Source organism: Aquarana catesbeiana, linkage group LG03, assembly GCF_042186555.1.
Source record: "Aquarana catesbeiana isolate 2022-GZ linkage group LG03, ASM4218655v1, whole genome shotgun sequence".
Taxonomy (NCBI): Eukaryota; Metazoa; Chordata; class Amphibia; order Anura; family Ranidae; genus Aquarana; species Aquarana catesbeiana.
The window spans coordinates 78220747-78234141 of record NC_133326.1 but is presented as its reverse complement, the minus strand read 5'-3'; the positions used below and the strand labels follow the sequence as shown (position 1 = coordinate 78234141).

Here is a 13395-nt window from a genome sequence, read left to right as displayed (position 1 = left end):
AAAATGTGAGGGGTGTACTCAATTTTGTGAGATACTGTGTGTTTTATATATATATATATATATATATATATATATATATATATATATATATATATATATATATATATATCTCAGGCCCAATGGTTCTGATGTACTGAGGAAGTATCTTATTGTGTGTGCTGCCCTGCTGTATAATTATCCATCATGGCATACCGTCAGGGAGGCGTGTGATTGGCCCCAAATTTATTCTGCCACAGGACATCATCCCCAAACCATCCCCAAACATATAGCCAATGCCATTAAGAACTATCTTTAGTGTTATAAAGAACAAGGAGTCTTGGAAGTGATGGTTTGGCCCCCACAGAGCTCCGATCTCCACATCAAGTCTGTCTGGGATTACATGAAGAGATGGAAGAATTTTAGGCAGCCTACATCCACAGAAGATCTGTGGTTAGTTCTCCAAGATGTTTGGAACGACCTATCTGCCAAGTTCCCTGAAAAACTGTGTGCAAGTGTTCCTAGAAGAATTAATGCTCTTTTGAAGGCAAGGGGTGGTCACACCAAATTTTGATTTTATTTGGATTTCTCTTCTGTTTATTTTTATATCAATTAACAAAATTGAAAGTAAATGAACTATTAACACTTCTATTTCTGAAAGCATTATTCAATTACAGCATTTTTTCACACTTGTCTAAAACTTTTTACAGTACTGTATATAAGTTTTGGATTGTCAGATATTAACCACTTGCCAACCGCCGCATGTACATTTACGTCAGCAGAATGGAACGGCTGCACAAAGGGACGTACCTGTTTGTCCCGGCTGCGTGCTCGGTGAGCGTGCCCGCGATCGTCTCACGGAGCGCCAGAACAGGGAGATGCCTATGTAAACAGGGCATTAGCCAGTTCTGCCTAGTGACAGGATAGTGATCTACTGCTCACTGTCATCGGGAGCAGTAATCAGTGTCATGTCACTTGTAGCCCATCTCCCCCCAGTTAGAATCACTCCCTAGGACACACTTAACCGCTTCATTGATGGTGTTTAACCCCTTCCCTGCCAGTGTCATTTACACAGTAATCAATGGATTTTTTATAGCACTGATCGCTGTATATATGACAATGGTCCAAAAATAGCGTCAAAAGAGTCCGATGTGTCCACCATAATGTCGCAGTCACGATAAAAATCTCAAATAGCAGCCATTAGTAGAAAAAAATAAAATAATAATAATGCCATAAATCTATCCCCTATTTTGTAGACGCTATAACTTTTGCGTAAACCAATCAATATGAGCTTATTGTGATTTTTGTTACCAATAATATGTAGAAGACTACATATCGGCCTAAACTGAGGAAAAACATTTTTTTTATATATATTTTTTGGGGATATTTATTATAGCAAAAAGTAAAAAATATTGCTTTTTTTTCAAAATTGTTGCTCTTTTTTTGTTTATAGCGCAAAAAATAAATCTGCAGAGTGATCAAATACCACCAAAAGAAAGCTCTATTTGTGGGAAAAAAAGGACATCAATTTTGTTTGGGTGCAACGTCGCACGACCGCGTATATGTCAGTTAAAGCGACACAGTGCCGAATCGCAAAAAATGGCCCAGTCATTGGGCAGCCAAATCCTCCAGGGCTGACGCGGTTAAAGCTCCACCCCAGCCATAACTTGTTTATGTTTGTCACGCTTACCCCTAATGCAGATGGTCAGGTACTATAGCTGGCTGCTGTGTTCTTCATCTATAGCAGCTCATTTCCAGTATGGCAAGCAGGCCTACTGGTACTCAGTTGCCCCAGGACTTATGCACAATGCTATAGTTCCTGGCCACTATGCCGGGGCAGGCGCGGACTGGGCAAAGCAAACAGGTACTTGCTATTGGCAGACATGCAGAGTGGTTCAATGACAGTCCAGGTACAATGTAGGCAAGGTTCAGAATAGTCTGGGTCAATCCGTAGTCAAAAGACAGGCAGAGTTCAGAGAGTAAGTGTAAAAATGTGTAGCGCTATTAAACTACCAAGGAAAAATGTGTATTGAAGGTAATCAAACTAATTAAAAGGTAATACGATCAATAAAATTAGTAACATGGTTAAAGTGCTAAACACCTCAATAAAAAGTGCTATGTGAAAAACACAATATACAAAATGGTACATCAATATCTATCCTATTATAGAAATAACATAACTGGTATTGGATCAATAAAGTGCTTAGAGTGACAAAAACCACAAAGTTCAACATTTTTTTTTTTATTTTAATAAAAAGATTAAACCAAAAAAGTGACATGGTTAATTAAAAATGCTTAAAGTGCCAAGAACCAAAGTCCAAAGGTTTGAAGGTGTGATCCAAACAAACTTGAACAAAGAATTCAGCCAAAGGGTGACACTCCAAAAGAGCCAAAATAATTAAAGGTGCCACCAAAGGCTTATTGGTCAGCTAGCTCGATGGATGCAACAGGCTTTTAGTCTACAGCTGTGTTGGCAGCTATTTTTTCTCTTTCCATTTCACACAGCGCGGTATTTTCCCCCTCTTTTTCCAGAGTTCAGAGAGTAGTCGATATCCGATCTGAGGTTGTCAACGACGGAATCTAAACAGCAGAGCAGGGCAGACAAACAGAGAGCTTGGAACATGTGTTACAAAAGCAATATCACAAGCATGAGACTGCAGGTTTGGCTGGCTTGAATCAGGTTTGGTCTCCACCCAGAGACTGACCACATCAATCACCTTGCAGGTGGACAGGCATAGAAAATGTATCACAACCAAAATTAGAATGCTATAATGAGACCAGAAGGATCAGGAGCGCTATATTCTCCCAACAATGTTGTGTACAAAGAGATTAATTTTTATTATTGTGTGAATCCTCACCTAGGAGATTTATCCATACTTCTAGTCTATTAGATTTGTGGCAGAACAGGAAGAGAGGATAAAAATCTCCAGTGGTCACATAGATAGCAATAAAATTTAAAAGCATTTAAAACAAATCTAGTAGAATGAGGGAGACTTTCCCTCACTTCCTGTCTAGTTGGCAGAATAGAAAACTATGGAAATGTTCACACTTCCTATTTGACAGTTTTCAGATCAAGAAATGATGCAGAATCCTCCCCAATGGGGACACAAGCAATAAACACATTTTCCAGCAGAGTGAGGAAAATTTAGAACCTCTTCAAGATCTTTTACTTCTGTCTGTATCTTTATAAGGGCGATTTCTCCTAATTTCCTGTCCAGAATATGGATATCAGGAAGAAAAAGAAATACCCTCTATGCTGGTTGCATTTAAATTCTTAAGGGAAAAGATCTACATACTAACCATTTGACAGAATTTCTGACTTTTCTCCATTTTGCTTCCCTCCCCCAAAAAATGTTGCTTTGGATGGAATTGGGAGTTTAGGTAGTGAGACTTGCTAAACCAACAGTGAATATACATTACACTATCTGTAAGGTGTTTCCCAACCCTTTGACCCTTCTATACAGGATACAACTGTCAGACCACTTGTCATACCACACTAAATCTCAGGTTCAGTTCATTAATGATTTTGGAACTTTAAAAAGATAGAAGACACAGAGTTAAAATGAATACAGAAGGCTTAGCACATTCCAACAACTCAAGACATTAAATCAAAGGAACATGGCACCGCAGTGGATCAGACAACTCTTCAGATGATTTCTCACATGACAAACTTACAGGCAGCTTCATTCTAATTACTATGTCTAACCACAAGATTGAGCTTTCCTATACAAAAGTCTTACTGTTCAGTGACAACCTGTCCCCTTATGGGAACGTGTCCATTACTGGAATAATAGGGACATTCTAACACCTTATCCTAGCACTGGAGGGCATTGTTTGACAGGTAAGACTGCCATAATGTGCTAATATGCGAGGCATACTAGACCAATATGGCTAACAGGTCCTGGGGGTCCATTTAATAATAATTTAAAAAAAAAAATCTTATTATTATTATTATACAGGATTTATATAGCGGCAACAGTTTGTGCAGCACTTTACAACATGAGGGCAGACAGTACAGTTACAATACAATTTAATGCAGGAGGAATCAAAGGGCCCTGCTTGTTACAGCTTACAATCTAAAAATGTAATTCTGCTTTAAATAATTCCTTTGGGCAATAATATACTGCAATAGCTTGTGCTACGTACTGAGATAGGCTTCTCCTCTAGTCCAGGATATAGAGAGAGTAGGTTGTCTCACATTTTCATCATTTAGAAGAATAGGCTTGTATTTTTTTCCAGTCAATACAAGGTTTTCTCTGACTGGTTAAAGTTTGAAGGTGGGCAGGCGACACCATGGTCTCCAACTCGACCAGAGAAAGCCTTGTATTCCTTGAAATTATACAAGGCTTCTCCTGAATAGTGGAGATATACGCTACAACTGGCTCTTTTAATATCTGGCATAAGAGGAGAAGTGTCATACTGCTGCCAGGGCACATCGTCGTTTGCTGTATCTATCACAAGCTTCTATGGTGTATTACAGCCTAAGCAGCAGCCAGTCTGGCATGCAGATAAATCATATAGTCCAAGCTGGCTCAAATAAGTCATTTAAAAGTGACATGAACCCACCTAGAATTCTCTTTTAGATAGTGTAGCTTGGTCAAGGACTTCCCAACAGTGTGCCGATTAGACAATCAAAAAAAGAAAAAAAAAAAAAGAGAAAGATTGTACAGATGGTCTCTTCATTGCAATAATTCTACATTCTCCTTTTGTCAGTAAACTGTCATTGTTGGGCTGACATTACTGTGCATAACAGTAGAGCTCCCTGTCCTGGCCCTTCATTCCATAAGCTGAGTCTTGTTGTGTAGATCAGGGAGTCTCTAAACTTTATAAACATAGGGCAAGTTTAGTGTCCTTCAGACTTTGGGGGGGGGGGGGGGGGGGCATATTAGGACCAGTGGGAGTAGAAGATGTCCTGTCATCCAGTAAGTGTAAACAGTGCCCTATCTTTGTTATCAGGAGGACCTGTGCCCCATCCTTGGGGTCAGTGGGAGAAATAGTGCCCCATTGTTGGTGTCATTGGTATGTGCTCTTTCGTTAGTGGGAGGAATAATGCCCCATCGTTGATGTCAGTGGGAGGAATAGTAGTCCATCATTGATGTCAGTGGAAGTAATTTTGCCCCATCATTAGGGTCAATGGGAGGAACAGTGCTACATTGTTGGTGTCAGTGACAGAAATGATGCCCTATTGCTCTATTGTTGGCTTCAGTGGAAGGAATAGTGCCTCAAGGGCCAGATAAAGGCAAGCAAAGGGCCACGTCATGCCCCAGTTTGGAGATGACTGGTGTTGATGATTATAGAAAGCAAATAAAATGACTGAATTGCATTAAATGGTGTATTTTTCATATATGCTTTAATATCAGACATTTGCTGGCAAATAGTATAAACCTGTTCATCCCTTGACTTAATATGCAGTATACTGTAGAGTGGCACTTTAGCGGGTAAGAAGTTATTATTGGGGAAGGATTAGAAGTGTCTGTTTTTTATTGTTGTCTGTGTCCCCTTTGGGAAGATGTCTCCTCACAGCGTGTCAGTTGGACAGGATGTGAGAGGAATCCCTCCAGCAGAGACACACGCTGCAATAAAACATTTTTTATCTGAAAAGAGAAAGGTTAGAACTGTCAGATTACTCCTATAGGTGTCCCTACCAGTGAAGCAAGTACTTGCCATACTTTCAGTCTGGTTCAGATAACAGTTACTAGACTTGTATGTTCATTATAACCTCTTGCTGGCCATGTAACACAAATGTTTGGTGACAGGTCAGTTGGGCCTTAATGCCCACATGGTGGCCAAGGTTTCTGTGCTCTGAGCGTGCTCACTGCACCCTCCAGCGCAGTCAGCAATCTGTCACTGACAGCTCCTGACCTTCTGTTTATGATGAAATCTGATGCAGCTGGACAGCGCACAGAGTGGTACTAATGTTTAGAGCAGTATGCCCACAGGGACAAATGTAAGAAACAAAGACTTTCTGCATTACAGACATTCCTTCCAGGGCACATACCATCCTAAAAGTTTGTAATACTAAGTGCACTGCCCAGCTGCAGCAGTTTTCAGCCTCCCGTAAAGCTTTATAGGCTGCCTGCAGCTGGGTGGTGCACCTCTGCCCTCCGCCTGCAAAAAACACTAAAATCTCATGCACAGAGGCTACAGGCCTAGTGTGCATGAGGTCTAAAGTGGAACAAAACCCTCCTATCTTTTACAGCCAAAGAGGCCATCTTAAAGCAGAACTAAAATTCCAGTATGTTACACTGACAGCAGCCAGGCATTTTATTGCAGAAGAGATATATGCAATGTCTTGTCTGCAATAAAACATACTTACCTGCCTGTTTACAGCGGTTTCCAGGATCATGCACAGCACAGCTCAGAGTGGCCAATCCTGTGTGCCAGGATGACTAGCTCCTGCGCATTGGCGAGGGAGTGAAGTCATCCCACACTGGCCAATGAAAATGGCTAAAACCAGCACACAGGAAAGGATGCCGGTGTTCTGACTAGAACTGTCCTCCTATCGCATAGTGTCCGCCCCGTACTGCGCAGGCGCAGTGCTTGCGCAGTACGGAGCAGAAGGAGATGCCGAAAGTGTCCGAAGTTGATCAGCTGACCATCAGCTGTACACGGCGCTTGGGCACTTCTTAGCGATGGCTTTGTAAGAGGGCCCCTCGCAGGCTCGCTTCGCTCGCCACGCTTCGGGCACGGCCTCGCTGCGCTCGGCAATTATTTATTCTAACTCTATGTCCACTTGGATAGTAGGGAATGAACCTGGACATAGGGTGAGAATAAAAGCGCAGGCGCCGTGTACAGCTGATGATCAGCTGTTAAACTTCGGAGACTTTCGGCGTCTCATTTGTCCTCCGTACTGCGCCTGGACTGTATTCGACAAGACACCGGCACCAGCAAGGGAGTATTGAGAAGGTGAGTATGCTCCATTCAGTTTCTATTTAAGTCTCTATTTGATCTGTTGCCATGTTGCTGCACATATTATCGGTTATGACACCAGCTATTTCATGGCTTGACATTTCGGTTGAGAGCACAAGCAACTTTGACAATTTTCATTCATGGCATGCCATGAATGTAACTGTTTTGGGAAAGTTAAATCAATAGGTATACATACCTCCCAACAGTCCCAACTATGTGGACTCTGATGTAAGTGGGGGCCTCTGTGCAGACTCTGACGTAAGGGGGGGCCTCTGTGCAGACTCTGATGCTTACATAATAATGTACATAACATAATGTACAGGGTGCAGGAGTATGTAATGTACAGTTTGTAGGGCTCAGGAGTGGGTATTGTGCAGAGTGCAGGGGTCAGAAGTATGTAATGTACAGCGTGCAGGGGTCAGGAGTATGTAATATACAGGTGTCAGGAGCATTTAATGTACTGGGTGCAAGGGTCAGGAGTATTTAATGTACTGGGTGCAGGGGCCAGGAGTTTGTAATATACTGGGTGCAGGGGCCAGGAGTTTGTAATGTACTGGATGCAGGGGCCAGGAGTTTGTAATGTACTGGGTGCAGGGGCCAGGAGTTTGTAATGTACTGGGTGCAGGGGTCAGGAGTTTGTAATGTACTGGGTGCAAGGGTCAGGAGTTTGTAATGTACTGGGTGCAGGGGTCAGGAGTTTGTAATGTACTGGGTGCAGGGGTCAGGAGTTTGTAATGTACTGGGTGCAGGGGTCAGGAGTTTGTAATGTACTGGGTGCAAGGGTCAGGAGTTTGTAATGGAGAGGATTCAGGAGTATGTAATTTTACAGGGTGCAGGGGTCAGGAGTGTGTAATGTACACGGGTGAGAGTCATGGTACAAGAAGGGGGTCCCATGAGGTCCAGAGTGAATGAATGTGTTCACTGTACACTCTGTTAGAAAGAGGTCCCCCTCTAGGTTCCATTATACTACTTTGTAGTCTCTAATGGGGCCTGAAGGAGAAGCTAACAGACTCTGTTGTACTTTGGGCCAGGGGCAGGACATGGACAAGGCATGGGTGGGTCATGGGTGGGGCCTGACAGGGGGCCCTTGCTTTATTTGTTCCAGGGGCCCTGAGTGTTGTCAGTCCGCCCCTGCCGGCAAGTGTACCATAATGCTCTCCCTGTCAGGGATCTCCCTGTTAGGGATCTCCACCCGACAGGAGCTTCCTAGTTCCTGCCCATCATGACATCATTCAGAGGCTGGGATGGAAGAGGAGGAGTGTTGTTGTGACCTGCAGGGAGCATCTACTACAGTGGGTGAGTGAGCAGCTGAACATTGCTGCACTGCTTTGATATTACAGAAGTGGTTAATTATCTTAAAAAAAAAATTGGGGTAGGGAGTTAATTAATCTACAATGATATTTGTTATATGCAGTATGGAGGAGGTTAATGTATTGCTATTGATCACTGATGCATTAGTGACCAGTGGCAGTTAATTAACCTCTTTGTGCTGCATTAGCAGCAGTGGTGTCAGTGTTAATTAAACACTTAATGCTGCAGCATAAAGGAGTTAATTAGCACTGACACTGGTGCCACTAATGCAGCATAAAGGGGTTATTAGCACTGCCACTGGTGCCATTGCCACTAATGCAGCATAAAGGGGTTAATTAACTGCCACTGGTCACTAATGCATCAGTAACCAATAGCAATACATTAAAGCGGAGCTCCGCCGAAATTTTTTTTTTTTAAAGTCAGCAGCTACAAATACTGCAGCTGCTGACTTTTAAAACATGGACACTTTACCTGTCCAGGGCGCCCGCGATGTCTGCACCCGAGGCCGAACCGTCTCTCGGTACTCGGGTGCTGCCGCCTCCATCTTCGGTAAGGGAATCAGGAAGTGAAGGCTTGCGGCTTCACTTCCTGGTTCCCTACTGCGCATGCGCGAGTAGTGCAGCGAAATATGGATGGTCCCTGCTGTCTCTGGGACCCGTGTGTTTCCCAGCAGACAGCGGGGGGGGGGGGGGGACAGGAAGTGGCGTAAATAACCGCAGATTCTGCGGTTATCTATGCCGGAAGTGGGTACAGATACCTGTAATATACAGGTATCTGCACCCCCCTCCCCCCTGAAAGGTGCCAACTGTGACACCGGAGGGGGGGGGAGATATCCGATGAGTGGAAGTTCCACTTTTGGGTGGAACTCCACTTTAACCCCTCCATGCTGAATATTCTAAATAGCATCGTAGATTAAAGTGGTTGTAAATGTTTTTTTTTTTTATATAAATATAACAAACTTGTCATACTTACCTGCTCTGGTAAAGGGTTTTGCACAGAACAGCCCAGACTCTTCTTCTGGGGTCCCCCGCCGGCACTCCAGGCCCCTTCTCTTCATCCCGCCTCCTGTCACCTTAAAATCATAACATAGGGGACTTTTTGTCCCCTATGTGATGAAAAAATAACTTAAGAAAAAAAGTTACACCCAAGCACATAACCCCCCCCATCTCCACCCAAATTTTTTTGAAGCCCCCCCACCCCCACATATACACATGAACTAATGTAAACGCATGCCTCAGGGGAACCTACGCATGAAAACGTGATTGCAATACATGTTACATATTATCGTGCACTACGGAATGAGAGCAACACAAGACCTCCTCTGCAACACTAAACTGATACCTATAGGGGGATTTTGAAGCTTTGCCTATAGAAAATATAGGGTACTGAAGTTTGTCGCCATTTCACACAAAATTAAGGTTTGACATGTTGGCTCTATTTACTTGGTGCAACCTCTAAGTCTTTTATATATTACCAAAAAATTGAGTAATTTATTGCCTTTATTTGCCCTAAATTTCTCTTTAGTGTGTTTTTTTTTACAGAAATGTTACGTTTCCTAGACCTTTGCGGTAATATTGTGTGACATAAAAAAACTACCACTATTTTATTGTCTAGAGTGTCTGCTTTCAGGAAATATATAATGTTTGGGGGTTTTGTGTAATCTTCCAGCCTAAAATGATTTTTTAAACATGTGTGCAAAAATGGCTCTGGCTAAGAAAAGGTAAATTAACCACTTGAGGTCCGGGCCATAGCCGAATGACGACCACAGCGCAGACCTAAATTTCTGGGAGGCCGTCCTCCCCTGTGCACGCACCCCGCGCGCCCCCTGCACGGCGCGTGATGTGATCAACAAGTCACGGAGACTCGGGTGATCACAGATCCGAGTAAGGGGCCGATCCCGACCCCTTACCATGTGATCAGCTGTCAGCCAATGACAGCTGATCAGATGATGTAAACAAAAGATCAGAAATCGTTTTTTTTTCTGCTCACGCTGACAGTGTGAGCAGAAAAAAAAGCCGATCACCAGCTTATGTTATAGGGACATTGGTCCCGAAGAGGAAGGAGGCACATCTGCCTCATCTGTGCCTGCCAGTGCCACCTATTGCCACCTGACAGTGCCCACGAGTGCCACCTATCAATGCCCACCAGTGGTGCCAATCAGAGCCACCTAGCAGTGCAGTCATCAGTGTAAGCAATCAGTGCCCATTATTGCCACCATCAGTGCCCATCACTGCCACCTATCGGTGCCCATCAGTGCCGCCTCATCAGCGTACATCAATGAAGGAGAAAAATTAACTGTTTGCAAAATTTTTTAACAAAATATAAAAAATATATAAAATTTTATTTTAAAAATTCGGCCTTTTTCAATTTTTTAACAAGAAAATAAAAAACCGCAGAGGTAATCAAATACCACCAAAAGAAAGCTCTATTTGTGGGGAAAAAATGATGACAATTTAATTTGGGTACAGTGTTGTATGACCGCGCAATTGTCATTCAAAGTGTGAAAGCGCTGAAAGATGAAAATTGGTCTGGACAGGAGGGGGGTTTAAGTGCCCAGTAAGCAAGTGATTAACATGGATGACAAAAGTGGGAGTTGGGAGGAGGCAGGGAAGAGGGAGAGTGGGGCAGAGTTGCTCCACCATGGACCTCTGGGTTATACTTGCCCCTGGGCCAAAGGATGCCAGTCAGCCCCTAGCAGGGGCTCTGGAGGGCCACATTGTCCTCCCCCCACCCTTGTGATCATGAAAAATCTTAGACTGTTTTCCTCGATCCATCACTTTTCCACGCTCTATGGGCCACTTGACTGGACTTGCCCCCCAGGCCTAAGGCTGCCAGCCCTCCCCTGATATATTGTGTATATATATATATATATATATATATATCTGCAAGGCGGCTCTCCTGCGCAGGATCATGTACCTAGCACTTCCAGGTCTGGGGCGCGCAAACGCACCGCCGGCAATCTGCTTGCACTGTGATTAGACACAGTGGGAGCCAATCAGTGCTTCCAACCTACTCGATGTCTGTTGGCACCTGCCAATCGTTCAGGACACAAGCAGAACAGTCTATGAAAACAAGCCAGATTGCTTGTTCTGTCAGTAGGGAAGGTATTGATCTGGTGTTCCTGCAAAACAGGAAGATGGATCTCTGCCTTCCCCTAGTACAAGCACCTCCCACACAGTGACCAAGCACAGGTTAGGCACAGAGGTAACCCTTTGATCACCCCTGATGTTAACCCCTTCCCAGCCAGTGTCATTAGTACAGTGACAGTGCATATTTTTAGCACTGATCACTGTATTAAGGTCACTGGTTCTCAAAAAAGTGCTATAACTATTGGGATTTTTTTTACTAAAAATATGTAGCAGAATACATATTGGTCTAAACTGATGAAGAAATTTGTTTTTTTACATTTTTTTTATTGGATATGTTTTACAGTAGAAAGTAAAATTTTTTTTTTTTTTTTCAAATTTGTCGGTCTTTTTTTGTTTTTAGCGCAAAAAAAAAAAAAAAAAAACCTGCAGAAGTGATCAAATACCACCAAAGGAAAGCTCTATTTGTGAGGAAAAAGGACAAAAATTGTATTAGGGTACAGCATTGCATAACCGCGCAATTGTCAGTTAATATAATGCAGTGACATATCGCAAAAAAAGGCCTGGTCCTGAAGGGGGGGGTAAACCTTTCGGAGCTGAAGTGATTAATTACTGAAAGCTCAGGAAAGAGAATGAAGGAAACATTCCGTTCAGCAAAGATTGTAATGATAAATGTCTGTCTTCCCAGTTGCAGTTCTAACTGTTAGTTACATGCATGCATTCACTTTTCACACCTTAGCTTTTCAGGATTTTTTCATTGGTGTATTTAAATAGGAGCTCCAGGCTCCTTCAGAAAAAAATAAAAATCAGCAGCTACAAATACTGTAGCTGCTGACTTTTGGAGGTCAGAGGGGCTCTACAAAAGACTCCGGCCTTTTCAGTCTTTGTTGATTCTCTTGCCACCAGGTCTAGTTACCCAGAGATATTAGATGACTATTGCCTGATACTCACATATCTTACAGACCTACATAGCAATCTTATTGTCTATGGTGCACAGCTAACACTTTTGGAGCATCACCTTTAGTTGGATTGATAATCTGTTCTCCAAACTCGCTTGGCTGTGCTGAGTTGTGCACCCCTCATAAACATGAACACCTTGATTATACGAGCACATCTGTGAATAAAACTGTCAGGTAATCAAATCTTTACCATGTACAACCTTCAAATAATGTAAATGTCCCATCAGAACTGGTAAGTGATCGGTTCCACATGTGAGTATGTTTATTAGTTCTGTTCCCGCCTTGTGTAGATGAAACAGCGGCGTCTGCGGACTACCTCAACCAACAGGGCAAGCATCAAGGGAGTGAAGGGGCGTGTACAATGCGTTTCTGAGACCCGCCTCCTTTATAAATAAAATGTTGATCTCTGTGCATGACAGTTGTTTGCCAGTTGGATGGCTGTGCTGCTTTCCTCCTCTCCATACAGATTGTTCCCTCCACATAGAAGCAGCATTTTGTTTACCATAATGTAAGTCTGGATTTGTGTTGTTAATAAATAGATACTATGTTCTTACTGATACCTGTGTTGTGGCCACCTTTGTGTCTCTACATGAAAATTACAAGCAAGAAAATGAGTCAGAAGACTTAAAGGTTAACTCCACTTTCGTTGGGGAAAAAAAATAGCAAATAAAGAAAACATACTATAGTGTATACAATTGTGACACAAGTCATACTGTAATTGAATTTAAAAAAAAAAAAAATGACCTTTCCTTTTCAGTCTGCAGCTCTGTTGTTTTCTGAAAATGCAATGCAATATGGCAACCTGGAGGTGTTCTGTACACAGAATGTTTACTGATCACTCCCCAGAAACATCATTTCCTGCTTGTGTGATTGGCTCACTAATTTTCCCAGAAGTCTGCCTTAGATTCAAGTCAGATTTCAGGCATCCCCTGTAACAGAAATGTCATTTTTGGTGAGATACTTCCAATAGGAACACGTCTAAAGGGATGCAGGCCCAGCAGATTTCCTCATTAGTGCTCTGCAGCTGCCACAGCTGACTGATAATTATGAAACCACTTCCATTAGACCCACTTAGCACAGAGGCAGAGTGGAACAAACAGTGATTTCTTCAGAGTAACACAAGGTAGGAATCTGCAACAAAGGTTTTTATAACC

General features: G+C 42.8%; 1 long non-coding RNA gene across 1 annotated transcript in view; it reads right to left on the bottom strand.

Annotated features, from left to right (window-relative positions):
- Positions 1–2254: 2254 nt before the first annotated feature.
- Positions 2255–13395, bottom strand: part of LOC141131453 (uncharacterized) — an 82472-nt gene continuing 71331 nt past the window's right edge. The window contains exon 3 of the long non-coding RNA XR_012242780.1: positions 2255–2556. This is a non-coding gene — a long non-coding RNA (uncharacterized lncRNA). The remainder of the gene's footprint in view (positions 2557–13395) is intronic.